Source organism: Gracilinanus agilis, chromosome 1 (genome assembly GCF_016433145.1).
Source record: "Gracilinanus agilis isolate LMUSP501 chromosome 1, AgileGrace, whole genome shotgun sequence".
Classification (NCBI taxonomy): Eukaryota; Metazoa; Chordata; class Mammalia; order Didelphimorphia; family Didelphidae; genus Gracilinanus; species Gracilinanus agilis.
The window spans coordinates 577,250,371-577,268,364 of record NC_058130.1 but is presented as its reverse complement, the minus strand read 5'-3'; positions in this window follow the sequence as shown (position 1 = coordinate 577,268,364).

The following is a 17,994-nucleotide window of genomic DNA, read 5'->3' as shown; positions in this document are numbered from 1 at the left end:
AGGGTTGGAATAACAATGCACAAATAACCCATTTCATAAAAATGACATATCTTAGTTTGATTTTCATGAATATTCAGGCTCTGCTACGATTGTTGACTCAAAGTTATATTTTAGATATCCATTAAAAGACTATTTTTTTCACCTTTTTAATGATATGTTCATGCTTGACCTAGTATTGGCTTTACAAGTCCAACTTTTTAGGCAAGGCACTTTGTAAAATGTAGCATGTGGTCTCAGTGCTCAATAATTGCTAAGTAGTCACTGCACTCAAATGCCCCTCTCTCTTTTGTATTCATCAGGGACACATCCATCTGTCACTTGGTATTGACATAGAGTTTTGTACTGCCAGTTGCTTATTAATTAATTTTTACAACAGCTGGGATAAAAAAATCAAACAACTTCAATAATAATAATTATTTAGGTAATGTTTAGGAGAGCTTTTGTATTCAATACATGATACGTTGATCTTTATGTTAGAAGCATTATATTTCCAATTTTGCAGATGAATCAGAGACACATGCACTTCTGAACTGAGAGGGAGCTCTGAGGTTGTCTCATCTGCTCAACTCTTACCAAGTGAATTCAATTCTACACAAAGACATTAAATAATGAGGAAGTCACTATACTTCAGGGTAGAACATTTTTTTTGTCAAAATTTTTATTTTTGACCAAAATTAATCTTCTTATATCTTCTACTTATTTATATTTTAGAATAAATTGTTCCAAAGGTAAAATGTACCTTGATATTACAAAATACATTTATCTTAGTTCTGCCATCTGGGGTCAATCAGAACAGATATAATGGCTTTCCTATAAATACTGCAAGACATATCTGTTCTACTCACTGGTCTCTCTTCTCACTAATAATTCTCAGGTGCTTTAACACATCCTAATATCATTTCTAGTGGTCTTATCCTATTTACCTTTCTTTGTTGTGGAGGTTTTCAGTTGTGAGCATAATTTTTTTCTTTTTATAAATTTTAATTTTTAGTGATTACATATCAAAACAATTTTGTAATATTTGTTTTATGCTATTTTGCAATCTATATTCTCTCACTCTCATCCCTCTACCTTACCGAAGAAGACAGATAACACATTTTTCCATGTTATTCACATTGTGAAAAAAGTCATATAACTTACCCTAGAGAAAAATGCATGGAGGAAATAAAAAATGTATATTAAAAAAACCTATCACCTTACATTCCATTTTAAATTCAATATTGTATACTGTTTCCAAGGCAGAAGACTGGTAAGAGCTAGGCAATGGGGATTAGATGACTTGCCCAGGGTAATAGAGCTAAAAAGTTTCTGAGGCCTGGATCCTTACCTTAACTGATTATTATACATTATTCTGTTAATATGTATAATATTCTGGTTTGACTAAAATATATGAAGATTATAAATAATAATTGTGATCTCCAATTCAAAATATTATTGCTTAAAGTCAAAATGACTTTAATAGCTTTTATTTACAAAAGAGGTGGAAAGTGTGAAAGCAGAGAAATACAAAATGATATAGAAGACATTAGCCTGTCTCACTAAATATTGCCCCTGTGCTTGATTCAGCCAGGAATTGTTGACCTTCAACCAGAATTAAACACTCTCCAGAAGACAGGAAGGGAAAGTCAGCTATCCACTCACCCAAGTTCCCTCCAAGAGGCAGGTCAAGATGGTGACTGGAGCTGAAGGTGACTCCTGAGGCCAACTTTCTTCCCTGAGCAAACCTTCTTCCTGAATATGACTTCCTTCTAGAAGTCCAACTCCTTCTTGAAGCGGACTTCCTTATTGGAGTCGACTTCCCTCACCCCAGAAATTTAAGCTCTTTTATAGTGGCTTCTTGTCCCTTCCCCTCTTCACAAAGGCCAATCACAGCTTCCAAATTTCCCAGCACTGCCCAGGGGACAGTGTTTGTGGGAATGATTTCATCAAAAGTGTTCATAGATTCCTGGATAATTGAGGTGTGAATTCTCATTTCCTGGCTGATTGAGTTGAAAGGGTGGAGAACTCCTCCACTTAGTGCAAAGTAGGGTGTTCAAATTTTTGTTGATTCAATTCAAAAGTAGACAAAGGAGAGTTAACCCTGTCTTCACAATCTAGAGAGGTACTAAGTAGGAGTACTTAAGTTATTGTTAACTCAAAATAGGCAAATAAAGGATTCCCTTTCACAAGTATAAACTTAGAATAGACAAAAAGAACAAAGAATTCCCTTTTCACATCACTTCACTTTGCATCCCTTCATAGTAGTCTTTCCAGGATCAACATCATTTCTAATAATGTGGCCCTGACAATTTAAGATAATACTTTGTATGTGATCTGATAAAAGGTGATTATAATGGGGCTATAACCTCTTTCATTCTATACATTATGCTTCCATGAATACTGTATCATGTTCCTATGGATACAGCATTAGCTTTGTTAACTTTTATATAACACTATTGACATACTAATTTTACTCTTTACTGTAAAGTTTTGGTCTTATTCCCCCATACACACATCATTTGGTGCCTAGTGATGGTTTTCCCTTTCCTATACCTCTGAAGTTGATTTTTATTTAAACTTATTGTAGGATTTTACATGTATTTATATTAAATATTATCTTGTTAGTCTCCTATTAAACTCCTATCTTCAACAATATTAGCTCTAAACTATCCTTTCCAACTGCGTGATATGAAAATTTGATAAGGATGTCACCTATGCTTGCATCCAAATAATTTATAAAAAATGTTGAAATAACACCAGGCAAGGACAGATCTCTGTAACAATGCATTAGGGATCTTCTACTAGAGTGATGTGAACACCATCAACAGCACCCTTTATTTGTCTGTTCATTCAACTGGTTGCAAATATATCTAGCCATTTATGTATTAATTTGCATCTAAATATATTGTCAGAAAGAATATTGGGAAAGATATTATAAAATATTTTGTTTCCATCCAAATATACTATGTCCATGGGACTAATCTAACTAATTAATTTTATAACTCTGTCCCCTACCCCCAATATTTGCCATAAGTTGCTATTACTTAATCCTTACTTGGGATAATACAAAAAATTTTTTCCCAGTAGCACAAAGATGATTAATCTTATTGAGCTCATTCATATTCTTACTGAAATAATGTTGACTCCAAGAAATGGTCACTCTTTCTAGTGCTCAGAAACCATGCATTTATTTATGTATTCCAAATTTTTCAGGCATCAGAATCTAGTTCATCATCTCTGAGAGCTCTATCTTTTTCCTTTTTCTGAAAACAAGACCACATTTGGCCATCCCTATTCAAGTTTTCCCATTTGCTATACCATAAAACTCACCCTTAGCACCACCATAATATTGGCCATTTTTTGCAGTATCTAGGTCAAGGGATTTGAACTTCTCATAGACTAAAAACTGAAAAACTCAACTCAGATTCTGGTCTCTAAAATTTATAATCCATGAGATTTAAAGTAAGTCAATTAAACTCTGTCTGAGGCTCAATTTCTCAACTGTAAAAAGGGAATAATAATACTTTAGTACTATACAAAGCAGGTAGGTGGCTCAATGGAGAGAGCACCAAACCTCAGTCAGGAAGACTCATCATTGTGAGTTCAAACCTATACTCATATATTATTATAGCTATTACTATTATTATTATCTGTGTGACCTTGAATAAGTCATCAACTCAATGTACCTCAATTTCATCATCTAAAATGAGCTGGAGGGGGAAGCTGAGAGGATCAGTGGATTGAAAGCCAGGCCTAGAGATGGGAAATCCTAGGTTCAAATCTGGCTTCAGACACTTCCTAGCTGTCTGACCCTGGGCAAGTCACTTAACCCTCATTGCCTATCCCTTACCACTTTTCTGCCTTGGAACCAATACTTAGTATTGATTCTAAGAAAGAAGGAAAGGGTTTTAAAATGAAATGAAATGAAATGAGCTGGAGAAGGAAATAGCAAGCTACTCCAAATATCTATGCCAAGAAAACCAGGATTTGGTCACAAAATGTCATATATGACTAAAATGATTGACCAAGACTTACCTCACAGCAAAACTGTGAAGAAAAAAAAATCAAAATTTAAAGCAACACATATGTGCTTCTGTGTGTGTATGTGTGTATGTGAGAGAGAGAGAGAGAGCGAAAGAGAAAGAATGCTACAACCATGATGATAATTAGCATTAAAAAAAACTTTAAGGTTTTCAAAATGCTTTGCTCTTTTGAAAACTCTGGAGATTTTATTTTTTGTTTTTATTCTTAAGATGCTATGTATTCCAGCAAGATAAATTGTTTTGGGTATATAAATAATTTATACTAAAGACTCAATTATCTGCTTTGTAGATTATCTGGAGGAAGGCCTCTTCTCTCCTAACTCTTAATTGGTTCTAGAGCTATTTTCTCTTTTTAGAGAAAACTGTCCTCTTTGTGCTATTGAGTCAGTATCCTTTGTTATTATTCCAAGTAAGTGTCAAAGGAGGAGGGAAACTTTGATATATTTTATATGCAATGGTCTCTACCACAACCCTACAAGGAAATTGCTTTTTCATCCCCATTTTGCAGTTGAGAAAAATGAGGCTGAGAAATGATTCTGCCTGGAGCTTATAATTTAAAAGTATCTGTGACAGAATTTTAAAGTCATGATTTCTTAACTCCAATTTCAGGCTTTTATTCTCTATACATCTCACTGCCATAGTCATCTCCTTTCTTTTTGAGTTTTAAATACTTGATAAACATTTTTTTTATTTGTAAGGATGAAGATAATTCCCTTTTGATACTAATCTATTTCCCCAAGTGTGGTCACATTTTTTCAATTATCTAGCTATTTTCTTTTGGATATTGGAATGTTGCTTCAAATTCTTCTCTTTCCCTAAAATTGATGTCACTCCTGACCTACTAGTGGATTTCTCCCATGCATGCAGACTCAAAATATCAATCATCTTGGATTCCCAAATCTTCCTCAAATTGCATATCCAATTATTCAGCAATTCTACATTATTTTTTCTTTGTAATATATTGTATATCATTCCTTACATTTTCATTCCCCCTGCCTCCAACCTAGACACAGACCTCATCTTTTAGATCATTTAAAAATATTCTTTCATCAAATAATTAGATAATGATGGAGATGCTTTTAGAAGTAAATCATAAGGACCATCACTTCATGTGAAAATTTCTAATTAGTTGATTTTGGATCAAGGTAAAAATTTCAAATTAGCATAATTTACTCTTCACCCTTCCCCTCAGTAAATTAGGAATTATCTGTATAGCCCTTCCTCAAGTTGTCATCTTTCTTACCTGCTTCTGGCTTTGTAGTCTCTCACATCTTCCTTCTTTCCCTATAGTACCATTTCTTGTTCTCATTTTCACTTATCTTTCTATTCACCACATCTTTTATCTTTTACCACATCCCTTAGGCTCTGTTAATTTTCTCTGCTCTCCAGCTTTTTATAATTCATATGTTTAATTGATCCCTTGTGAATTATGTGGTCAGATAATGAGATAAATATTTAGCCATATTTCTTGGGTACAGCTGTGTGCTTCTTCAAGCACTCCTGCTAGATCTTCAGTTAGTATGGATTATTATCTATAGCTGGTCAATGAAGCAGGTACAAGTCATGCAGAGGGATCAGTGAGCAACTTTCTTTCAAATTGCTAAACTTTATTTCTATTTGAATTTTTATACACATGTATACATATATAAATATATATACACTTCTATTCATATGTAATAGTCAGTTACATTCCTAAGACAAAGAAAGTTTGTGTATTAGTGCAGAAAACTACAAACTAAATATAAGAAATTGCAAAATCTCTTTTTCAGATTTTAGTATTTCCAATGTTATCATGTCAGAAATAGGCTGTTTCTACTTTTCACCTCCCATTTTGGAAGCCAGTGTTTTAGTTTCTACCTTAAAAGGAAGTGTTTCATTTCTTTGTTCCTGCAACTGGCTATAATATATACTTTATGATGTCCATAGTTCTTAGAAAAGAGAAGGCAGACAGGAGAAAAAAATATATATAAACATAAACCTCAGGTCCAATTATGCTTTTAATGAAAGCAGTTCTCTTTCTGCATTGCTCTTATTTTACTATTTTCTTTTTAAAGGAAGTCTCTGAAGCCTAGAAATTCCTTCTAGGAAAAGTAGAGAAAAATTAAAAGAAGTAACTAGATGAGAAAAATGATTTAAAATGCTTATGAAGGATACTTTTTTCTGAGTGTCAGTTGTGGTAGAAACATTCTTAATATAAGAACAATTACTATCTTTGACAATACATTATAGAAATACAAAATAAAAATTAAATATGTTGTATATGTGCTATGTATTTACATGGGGAGGTAAGAATCACAAATGAGATTTTTAAATGTTCTAATGATATCATGAAAACATTTTTCTTATATAGGCAAGGTTGCTTTTTTTTTTTTTTTTATGAAAGCAAGGAGAACATTTTAAGTACTTCCTTGATATGGATGATTAGGAATTGAAAAAGCCCTGAATAAGTCCTAAAGATTTTAGCAGAATTCCCATTATCCTGTGGCCTAGCATTTGTTGATTATCCTGCTGAATGCCAAGGAATTCAGGGAAATGGTAAATTTTATTAAGAAAATTTAAATGGGAATTATATTTAAAAGAATTTATTAGTAAAATATTTCTTGTATTTTCTCGAGTATTAAGATATTTCATTATATTTTTCTAATCCCATACCTGTGTTACAAATAAAAATAGTTCTTGCCAGAGTTATAAGGGGGGAGAGAGAGAGAGAGAGAGAGAGAGAGAGAAAGAGAGAGAGAGAGAGAGAGAGAGAGAGAGAGAGAGAGAGAGAGAGATTTTTTCCCTTAAGAAAAGATTAGCCTGAATAGAATGGCTGGCTAAGGTCCTATAGCAGCTGCCATATATCAATGGCAGAAGAGATGTGAGACCTCCTCCTTCCTATGATCACATTTTAAAATCCCCTTAGCTTTTCCCTCCATGGCATCATTGTGTGCTGACACCAGGGGATACCAGGGTATGCCAGGTCATTAGATATGATTTTACTCTGTAACATCCACTGTTGGGATGCCACTGGATGAAGATATTTTCATTCACACATTTGAATCACTGGACTGATTTTAGCTAAATTTGATTAAGAATAAATGGGAATAAAACATTATCTCCACCAGACAAGACTTCATATCTAATGAAAATAGATTGGCTAAAATCCTATACATTATTTTAAAGTTTTCAAAGACAAATGTACATGTAGAAGGGCAAGAAAATTCTAAGAGATTTTTCTTCATTTTTCAAAACAAATGTTCGATATTTATACATTTAAATTTGTAAAATGATTTTAATTAATTTTGAGAGGATAGTATAGGTTAAAATGTTTGAAATTTGAAGAATATATTATCATTTTTAAAATGGATATAATATGCATAGGAAATGGCATTCTACAAATACTTATGATAGATGAATAGCAATTTGTATAGCTACACAACTTACATGTTATAACCAGGATAAAATTTATTCAAATCTAGAAGCCAAAAAAATGACATAATATTCTAGCAAAAATAAAAACATATTTAAGTCATTTATTAAGGTAGAAAAAGTTAGATATAGGTGAAGAATGGACCTAAAACCAATATTAGCAAGTTAATTACAAAATGTTAACTCATATTAATTAATTGCCATTATAAGGGAAAGAAAAGGAACCCAAAGTGACCTTAGTATAAAACTTGACTTCCTTTTTAAGTAAAGAGAAACTCAGTTAAAGGAAATGACAGTTTCAGATTTAAACACAAGCATAAAATCTTATAAACAAGGGTAACAGAAGATTATGAGCAGAACTGACTGCCTTGTCAAACAGAACAAAAAAGTTGAAGGAAAGGAATTTTTAAGAAATTTTGATCTTCAGTCAAGTAAGCAAAGTCATATTAATAGCATTTAAGGATGAAATTGCAAGGATAACAAATGGTCAAAAGATAGAAAACATTTGAAGTTATTCATATAGCATTCTCTTTTTATCAACAAATATGGTGCTACATTCACATTGGGAATCTAATATTGCTGGTTGATATGAGCTTCCTTTGGAGGTAGAAATAGTATTGAACAAAACAGAAGTGGGAAAAGATCTAAACTAAATTAATGAAGCATAGAGGAACCCCAAGCTAGAAGTAATAGAATTTGATAACCTAAAGCCATGTTGGATAAATGATGGCATGTGTGCCAGAGAGTATTGTAGGGGGCTGTTCACTTCCCCCTCTTAACACATGCCTGAATACATTTCTCACATGACCTGCCTCTCTGACCAGCAGCCCTATGGAGTGCTTCCTCCCTCCCCTGTCTGGGGTAAGGTGGGGAGCTCACATGTTGCATGAGGGTGCAGTTTTGACACTTGGCATCTAAAAGTTTTGCCGTCACTTACGTAAAGGAATTGATTATCAAGGTAATTAATTGCAGGGTGGGTATAGGCAAGAAGCCAAAGCTATGGGAAAATGTTCAAAAACTACTAAGAAATATGAATAAAAGAACATTGATAACTATCACCTCATGATATACCAACATTTCCAACTATAAATTTTTTAATGAGAATAATCTACACATACATACAGGGTATTCTTGCTGAGGCTATTAGAAGTGAAAAGGCAGCCACTAGCAAATTACTTTTCACAGTAGACTGCATATTTATAAGCATAAGATGAAAGGAATGAAAAACGTGGAGCCTATAAGATCATATTTTGGTTATGTTTTGTCTGGCCATGAAATATATTTGAGTTTTCAAGAATAAAAGCACAAATAAGTGCTTCTTTTCTAATTCTATGTCTTTTGTAGATTTGCTAAATTATACAAAATTTATTGAATTATTTAATAAAATAGAAATGAAAAATCTATTCAATTGCTCATCAGTTAATAATATCAGGTTCTTTTCAATAACAGCAAGGTAGGTAAAAACACAGAGAATGATAGTCTCTAAAAATGTTCCCTGTTGACATGTAATAGTAGTAAATATACAGTACAAGTAAAAGAAGGATTTTTATAGATGCATAAGTCTTATAGTTTCATTTGTAGATGACATATTAACTCCACATAAGTTCAGAAAAACTTAGTACCTTCTCAATGAGATCAACAATCTTTCAAAATATTTGACCTAATTATGCACTGTAAGATTTAAATTAGGTTTTCACTCAATATGAGAGTAATAAAAATGAGACAGTGGTTGCTTTTTATAAAATATTATTCTCTAAGTCAAAATGATTGTTAGCTTTTATTTACAACAATCTCTACAAAGGTAGAGATATTGAAAGAGGGAAATGTAGGAAGGAGACAGAGATTGTCTAGCCTACCACCCTAAGAGCTACTATGGTGAAGTCCAGCTCAGCCTGTAGCAGGGGCTCCCTCAAGTTTGAATCTCCACATGGAAGTCCAGGTGGCATCTTCTGCCAGAAATCCCTATGGTGTCTTCAGCCAGAGTTCCACCAATGCAGAATGACTCCAAGATAAAACATGTCTCTACAACTCTACTCACCAGCACAGAATCCAAGGAAAGAGTTTCTGCAAAAGCCAAGGAAGAAATGGTCTCCAAGGAACCCAGTATCTCTAAAAACCAAGGAAGAAAAGAGAGCTCAGATCATTTTGGTCTCTTCTTTTATACCCATTTTTTCCATGTCATTTCTTGTCTCTCCCCCCTTCATAGAAACCAATTGCAGTCTTTCAATATGCCAAGAACTAAGGGCAGTATTTGTGGCTTTGGGTGTGTGAACTAGTAAGTGATTTGTGAGTTCCCTTACCTAACAGTTAGTAGGTACTAAGTAGGGGTACTTTAAGTTCTTGATTTCATTAACTAAAAATAGACAAAGGGAGAGTTAATTCTATCTTCACAACACATTGTAAAGACTAAGGAATTGAATGGAGAATTCCTGTTTTCTAGACTACAGGTGCTGTGGCAATACTCTGGGGTGTCCCAATCAGATTAAAAAGTGATTGGGAAATATTTAACAAAATAAATACGAATAAAGTAGAATGCAGATAATATTATTATATGGCTTTCCAGGTGAATGATCTTCCCACAGAGATATATATTTTACTGGCCCATTTTCTATTTGAGTTTGATACCACTGTTCTACAAAATATGTTGAAGGGATTTCTAGACTTTCTTTCTCTGTCTCTGTCTGTCTGTCTGTCTGTCTCTCTAATTTAGTCTTCAATGAATGTAAGTTGAGACTTTCCCAAATGGCAGAGGTAAAATGTATAGTGGTTATGATTAGGTTGCTCCACTCATTACAAGTGACAATTGCAAATAGTATAAAGTATCATCAAAAAATATGATTTAAGGGAATTGGGCTTGCCATAGGGTGAGAGTATGGGATAATATACACATTATTCAATATATCACATTCTAGGTATTCACAAATTCTACTTGCTTTCTTTTAAGAGCAAGAGAATTTGAGTAAGGTCTGCCTGATACTGATTAGAATTCCTTCAGCGAAGAAGTTATGAGAGAACAAGAAGAAAAATCACACAGAATAGGAAGATACGGATAGGTCAAATCTTCCAGGTATGAGTTAAGCATTCATAGAGCATCTGTGTAGAATGGAGTGCTTTATAATTCAATGGAATCATACCATAATTATATGCCAGGCTGTATGTACATTGTGAATTAGAGGGGCATATGGAATCCATTAGATTAGGTGTATATGTTATTATTACTCTTTTATAAAGTTACGTTTGTAATTCAATCTAAGGGCTGTTTTACCTAGAATATAGTTTAATTAAAATCTTGGAACCAATTTACCACATCTTAAGTTAATTTTGTATTAGAAAACATCTAAATAGGCAAAAGACAATTCTTTCAGAAATAATGAGGTCAGGGGCTACTAAGTGGCCTAGTGGATTGAAAGCCAGACCTAGAGATAGGAGGTTCTGGGTTCAAAATCAACATCAGATACTTCCCAGCTGTGTGACTCCAGGACAAGTCACCTAATCCCCATTGTCTAGCTGTTACTACTCCTCTGTCTCAGAACTAATATACAGTATTGATTGGAGAAGGTAAAAGTTTAAAATCAAAAGAATCAATAAGGTCCTATATTTTTGAGAAATTAGCTTAATTTTTTCAACAAGTAACAAGCTCTCAAGGAATTTATGTTCTAATGGGGAGAATGATAACACATAGAAGGAAGCTGGAAAGGAATAGAGATGGGGCATACTTTGAGAATATGAAAGGTAATTGGCATAGGAATTCTGTTCTATGTTCTCTTTGTCCCTCCTTCCTTTTCTCTTTTCTCTCTTCCTCCTCCCAGCTTGTCTGTTCTCTATTTTCTTCTCTCTTGACTCTCTACTCTTTCTTCTCTCCGTTCTTATGGTTTGGTTTAATTTCAATTTAAACTGGATAGCTTCAACATAATGAAGATGATGTCCACATACATTTATATGTATATATATATATGTGTGTATGTGTGTACATATGTATTCATATATATGACTTTCTTCCAACTTTTTATATATATATATATATATATCTGTCCTAAGAACTCAGTATCTCCATCTACATAAGGATCTCAAACTCAACTTCTTCAAAATGTGTTTACTCATTATATCCTCCCCTCAACACATTCCTTTTCCCTTTATTACCTTATTTTGGTGTCCCATTTGAAACCTTAGAACCCTCCTTGACTCTTTTCTCTTCTTCTTCCATAGTTGACCAATTTTCAAATATTATTTCTACCTCCATAATACCTCTTAAACATCCCCCTTCTTTCCATTGAAAAAGCATCTACCCTAATTTGAATCTTCATCATCTCTAGCTAAGACTAGTATGACAAATTTACAAGTACTTATCTTTTCCCCATTCTCTCTCTCCATTCCATTCTCTAAAGAGCTCCTTAATAGATACACCGAAAGCAAAGGTTTAACTTTGTCAGTTTTACTCTCCGCCCCCTTCAAAAAAGAAAAAAAAAAGAAAGTTTCAGAGACCCTCTATTGCCTCTAATATAAATTTCAAAATATCTTGTCTGGCATTTAAAGTCCATTCACAAAATGTAACTGACAGGCCTGAAACACTTCTGTGAGTCAGAGAGATGTCTATCCCAAGCAAGTGAACAGATCCTCTGGTGGAATAGAATGATTACAACAATTTTTTCCAAAGGTAGAAAATGTTACACAACTAGTAAATGTCTAAGGTAACATTTGAATTCAGGTCTCTCTAAGTACAGACCCTACACTTTTTCCACTGTGCTACTTAGCTATCCCTAGTATCTGTTAAATCATTAAATCCAGATTTGAGATGCAGACATATATTCATTATTTGAGACTAAAATTTATGGGAATTCTTAGTAACTAAAATGAAGCAGTCCTTTTTATCTTACCTATATCTCGACTGGATTCCTCTTGGCTCCTCACTATGCTCTGGAAAGGAATAGGGCTTAGCTGTCACTGGAACTCTTGTATAATCTCTGTGGGACCCAAGTCAGGACCTGGGACCTGGGGAGATGTAGAAGCTTGAGTAGAATATCTGAGACTTTAATATTTCCCATATATTCTTCATTGTGAGTATCTAAGATGCACTAAACATCAAAATGAACATTAAGACCTTTATGGAGGGGGCAGCTGGATAGCTCAGTGGATTGAGAGTCAGGCCTAGAGACAGGAGTTCCTAGGTTCAAATTAGGCCTCAGACACTTCCCAGCTGTGTGATCCTGGGCAAGTCACTTGACCCCCAATGCCCACCCTTACCACTCTTCCACCAAGGAGCCAATACACAGAAGTTAAGGGTTTATTTAAAAAAAGATCTTTGGGGGAAAAATCCCTGCAGGGAACAAAAGGGAAGAACATTTGATCTTGATGGCAGGATGATCAGAGTTAGGATTGAAGAAATGGGTTCTATAGTGTTATATTTGTTGAAACAGTGTTATTTATGGGAAGGTGTAGTTATGCCAGTGATCTGTAGCAAGCTGGATTTACTCCCCTCCCCACTGACAGGCTTGAGTGAAAAGGGAGGGGCACAAACTGGCTGAGTACTCCTTGTACTCTCACCCCTACCACCAAGCAGTTAGAGATCAGTTACAAATGGTGGTTGAACTGTTATCTTCAGATCTCAGCCAGCAAATTAGGTAAGCCTGATCTTCTAGAGATGCTAACTTTCTCAACTTATTTCCCCAGAGATTTGATTAGGGAAAATTAGGAGAAGCTTGATGTCATGAAATTATCAGGGACAGAAGGAGGATCTGACTTGTATGGGCCACACAGCTGAAGGAACTAAGCTTGAAGGAGGTTGTGAGTATTCCCAAAATAATAGCCAGGCACAGCTACCAACAGATGAAGGTTTACTGTTAAGTGAGGAAGGAAAGGGAGGGAGGTTTTGTCAAGGATAGAATGTGATCTGGGAAGCCCTAAACTGTTAGGTTGAAACTACCCCTCCCCCCCAGAAGGGAGTTTGCCCTCAAAGCCTATAAATAACAAAATAATAACAGTTGTGTTGTTGCTGAAGATCTAATCTAGCTAACAGGTTAGCAGCAGTGAAATTATAAGTGGCTTCAAATAGTTCTCAAACTAAAACTCTCTCCAGAGCAACCAGATCTGGGATCAGCAAACAGTGAGTGATCTGCTCACTTCCAACCACAAGAACCAACTGCCCCTAACTACTTTAAACTGCCCCCTCACCCAGAGTTCTCCAGGGGGGGGGCTGGAATTCTTGGTTGAGGCTTGACCCCCTAGCTTGCAGGAGTTCCACCCTGCCATTTCAGTGTTGCAGTAGCCAGCTTGTGCTAGGGGCAGCAAAGCTCCTGAAAATAACTTGCTGCAAATCACCTTTATTTCGGAATATGCCTCTGACCCCAGAGATCCATTGTATCAAAGGAATAAGAGAGGGAGTAACAGAAGAGAAAAGTAGAAGAGAGAGATAAGAGAGGAGAGAAGGGGAGGAAGAGACAGAGGCAGGCAGAGATAGAAGAAATAGTCAACCAAGTCTGCATTGTTACACCCACAAATTGTCTCAATTCCACAAAGAAAGAAGAGAGGTCTATTTTGTTTCTCTGTTCTTTGGAATGTTTGACTATAATAATTATGTGGAATTCAATTTCTCGATAAACATTTATTAAGTTCATGCTCTGTGCAAATCATGGTGCTAGGCACTGGCCATGGTCCAGTCACTGTACATGTACACAGAGGCTTCTTGATTAGCTTTTTGAAAGGGCAATTTTTCATATAGTGTAGATATGAATGAGAACAGGATGACATTCTCTGGCTCTTCCCTATTTCAGAGTCTGCTTGAGCATGTCTCATTTTAATTAGAACTAATATTTTCCTTGTCTTTCTCCCTGCCCTACACCTCTTTGGTGGACACAGGCCAACATCATAACAGACTGATAAGCAGACTTTCACACGTATTCTTCTATAATTCTAGCCTTCTCCTTGATTACCAATATGATGCAATTTATTAGTCATTTCCAGGGATAAATTATAATTAAATATGAATATATGATTATATTATCACTAATGATGGAGATACAGATTTAATATTTGCAGGTTGTTTGAGAGGAGGTGTCCAGTAATTAAAAAAATGATTACTGTTTGCTTGCTGTCAAGCTATCACATAACCTGAGTGGGCATTAAGGGTTTCCAGAATTTGTAGACTCATATAAGGGTCAACCTGGCACAAAAATTATAACTGAGATATTTTTGCTTTATTAATAAAGGGGAATGTGAGCCTTAGGGTCAATGGAGTTTTTATTTGTAAAGGGAAATTGTTCAGTGTTGACATAGATTCAATGAAGATCTTACACGGTACTTGGGGGTTTTCCCAAGACAGTCACAATGTTTTGAATGAATAAAAATTTCGCAGTTTTTTTCTGGAGAGTTGGGTAGGGAAGGGAGGAAGTGACATTAATTGTCTTTGTTTTTATCAATTATAATAGTGCAAAAAGACTAACCAAAACCATTGTCATTTTGTTGCTGTTGTTTTGTTGTTTCTTTGCTTTCACCTTGTCATTTATATTGATTTTTAATGAGTCATTCCTTTGATCTACATCCTTATTGCATCTCAGGTAAGTGAGGTATATGTCAATCAATCATTCAGCTAAGAAGTATTTGTAAATACCTAATATGTGCCAATATGGCCTCAGATATTCAGTAAGTGTGCAACTAGGCTACTCATTTAAGCTCTGTTTGCTTTAATCCCCTGGAGAAGGATGTAGCAAACCATTACAACATCTTTGCCAAGAAAACCTCATATGGGATCATGCCAAAGAATTGGGCATGACTGAATGACAACAACAACACTACATGTTGATCACTTTAATAGACACTGTACCAAAGCTACAAAGAAGGAAACATTCTCCACAAAAAAGGAGTTGACATTATAATGGGGAAGAAAGGTCCAAGTAAGCCTGAAACAATGACAACAAAAATAAGAAAGAAAGTGAAACAATATATTTTGGTCTGCATTTAGATTTCATGATTTTCTTAATTAGATGGTGATTTTTAATATTTTCCCTTTAGTATTGTCCTAGATCACTGTATTGCTGAGAATAACTAAGATATTCACAATTGTTCATCATACAATGTTGTTACTGTGTATAATGTTCTCCTGGTTCTGCTCACTTCAGTATGCATCACTTCATGTAAATTTTTCCAGGTATTTCTGAAATTCTCCTGCTCATTATTTCTTGAAACACAATAGCATTCCATTAGCATCATACCTCATAACTTGTTCAGCCATTCCCCAGTTATTGGGCATTCTGTCAACTTCTAATTTTTTGCCACCACAAAAAGAGGTGCTATAGATATTTGTTTACAAATAGTAACTTTTCCATTTTTTCTTGTGTTTTTGGCATACATAACTAGTAGTGTTATTGCTAGATCAAAGGGTATGCAAAGTTTTTTATTTGTACATAGGTTTGAATTTTTTTTATATTTAGACAGTTTCAAATTGTTCTCCAGAATTGTTGTATCAGTTCAAAACTCCACTAAAGGTGTATTAGAGTGCCAATCTTCCCACAGCAGGAGGGAGGAGTTTTAAAATCTTTCAAGACGCATAAGGTAGCAAATAACCAGAGGAAGGCAGTAGTGGTGCTTTCCTATAGAAATTTTACTATCATCTGGTTTTCATTTCTTCAACTTATCCATATGGATACCAAAGGAGGTATTAATATACTACAACTATAGCATTTCCATAGTTTTTCTATATATGAATAACATACTTCAACATGTCAAGAATCTGATTCCTAGTAGTTCTTTAACAATAAATAAAATATTTTAAACAAAAACAGTATTTTTAAAAAAATCATTTAACCAAAAAGGATTGATATAAGTTTTATATAATTTATCCTTAACGAGCCTATGCTAATCCCTAATGGTGTTCCCATTTACAAATTTTAAAAAAATACTTGATGTTAAAATTCTTCTTGGGAAAATAATCAAATTCACCAATGTATAAATATTGATATTAATATTTTCCTTTTTTTTTAGAAAACTTGGATTTTTGTCCATTTCTAGTCTTTGGATTTCTCTTCTTTTTTCTACTTCTCTCAATTCTCACTATTCCTCAAAGATTACAAATAACAATCAGCAATAGCATCTACACTATAAAAATAGGGTAATCCTTTGTTTCATTTATAACTGCTTATCCTATAAATACAAAAAAAGGACACAGTGTTCTGCAGACCATGATAATGAAACATTAAAAACTCATTAGTTCAGTCTCCACTAATTCAAAATTTGGGATAATTCCAATGGTTTTATCTTCTCTTTATCTTTGGACTATGTATGATGAAGTGGTTTGCTGAAGGAAATTAATAGGTATGAACAAGATAGCTGCAAGAGTTGCCTATATTCTAGCACTTTTATTTTTAAAAAACACATTCATATGCAAACAATTGGTATGCTAATTACCAATCAATTTTACATATTCATTAAAGGAAGTCCCAAGAGAAAATCTTCTGTATTATACCTTATTAGCTTAATTTTAATTACCTATCCTTAAGGTAAAACACTTCTTATCTTTTTAAAAATCCTAAAATTCTAGCATTTCATACTTGCCTTCTAATTAGTAGGAACTAATGATTTGTCTCATTATTGGTAGAAGATGTGATAGATCTGATACAGTTTAAGAACATGCAAGATTTTTTTTTTTCTAATTGTTACTCGTGTCTTCAGGTCAGATTATCTCCTGAGCTTTCAGTTATTGAATATGGGCATATACATTATTGATTAATAAAACAATTAATAAAAAACTATTTATTAATAAAAAATAATTCAAGATAAATATGTGCTCCATTAAGCCTTCTTTTCCCCCAAAATGAGGAGGATATTGCAACTATGTTGTTCAATGGATAAATAACTGGGCCTGGAGTCTGGAAAATCTGAATTCTTCTACTGCCTTAGACATTTCCTAACTATGTGAACTTGAGTAAACCTCCTAACCCACTTTGCTTTAGTTTCTTCATCTGTAGAATCCTGGAAATGATAGCATATACTTCCCATGGTTGTTGTAATTTCATTTTTATGAAATAATATTTACAAAATGCTTAATTCAGTACCTGGAATGTTTATTACTACTACTATTGCTGCTCCTACTACTACTCCTTTGATGCTATTGCTACTGCTGTTGTTGTTATTGCTGGTTGCTGCTACTACTACTACCTTTACTACTGGTGCTACTACTATTCCTTTATCTTTTTCTATTCCTTACTATTGTTTATGCTAATATAGAATTCATCAGGGGATTATAGACTAATGGAGCTAGAAGAATCGTTAGAAGATTTTCGTTCTTCTATTTATATAGGATAACATCCTAAGTATTCTTTATATTATAGTGTCTAAAGCACCATTCAGAGCCTACTTGAATATTTCCCTTGACTGAGAACCTACTACCTCCTGATATAGATTATTACACTTTCTAAATACTCCTAATTATTTCAAAGTTCTATTTTGATTTAAGCAAAAAATCTATCTCTTGGGTATTTTCAAGCCAAGACTGAGTAGAATTCACAGGACAGGCCTCTAGGGAATAGTACAATTCTATCTCCCCTAATTTTTACAATTTAACAATCCTAAA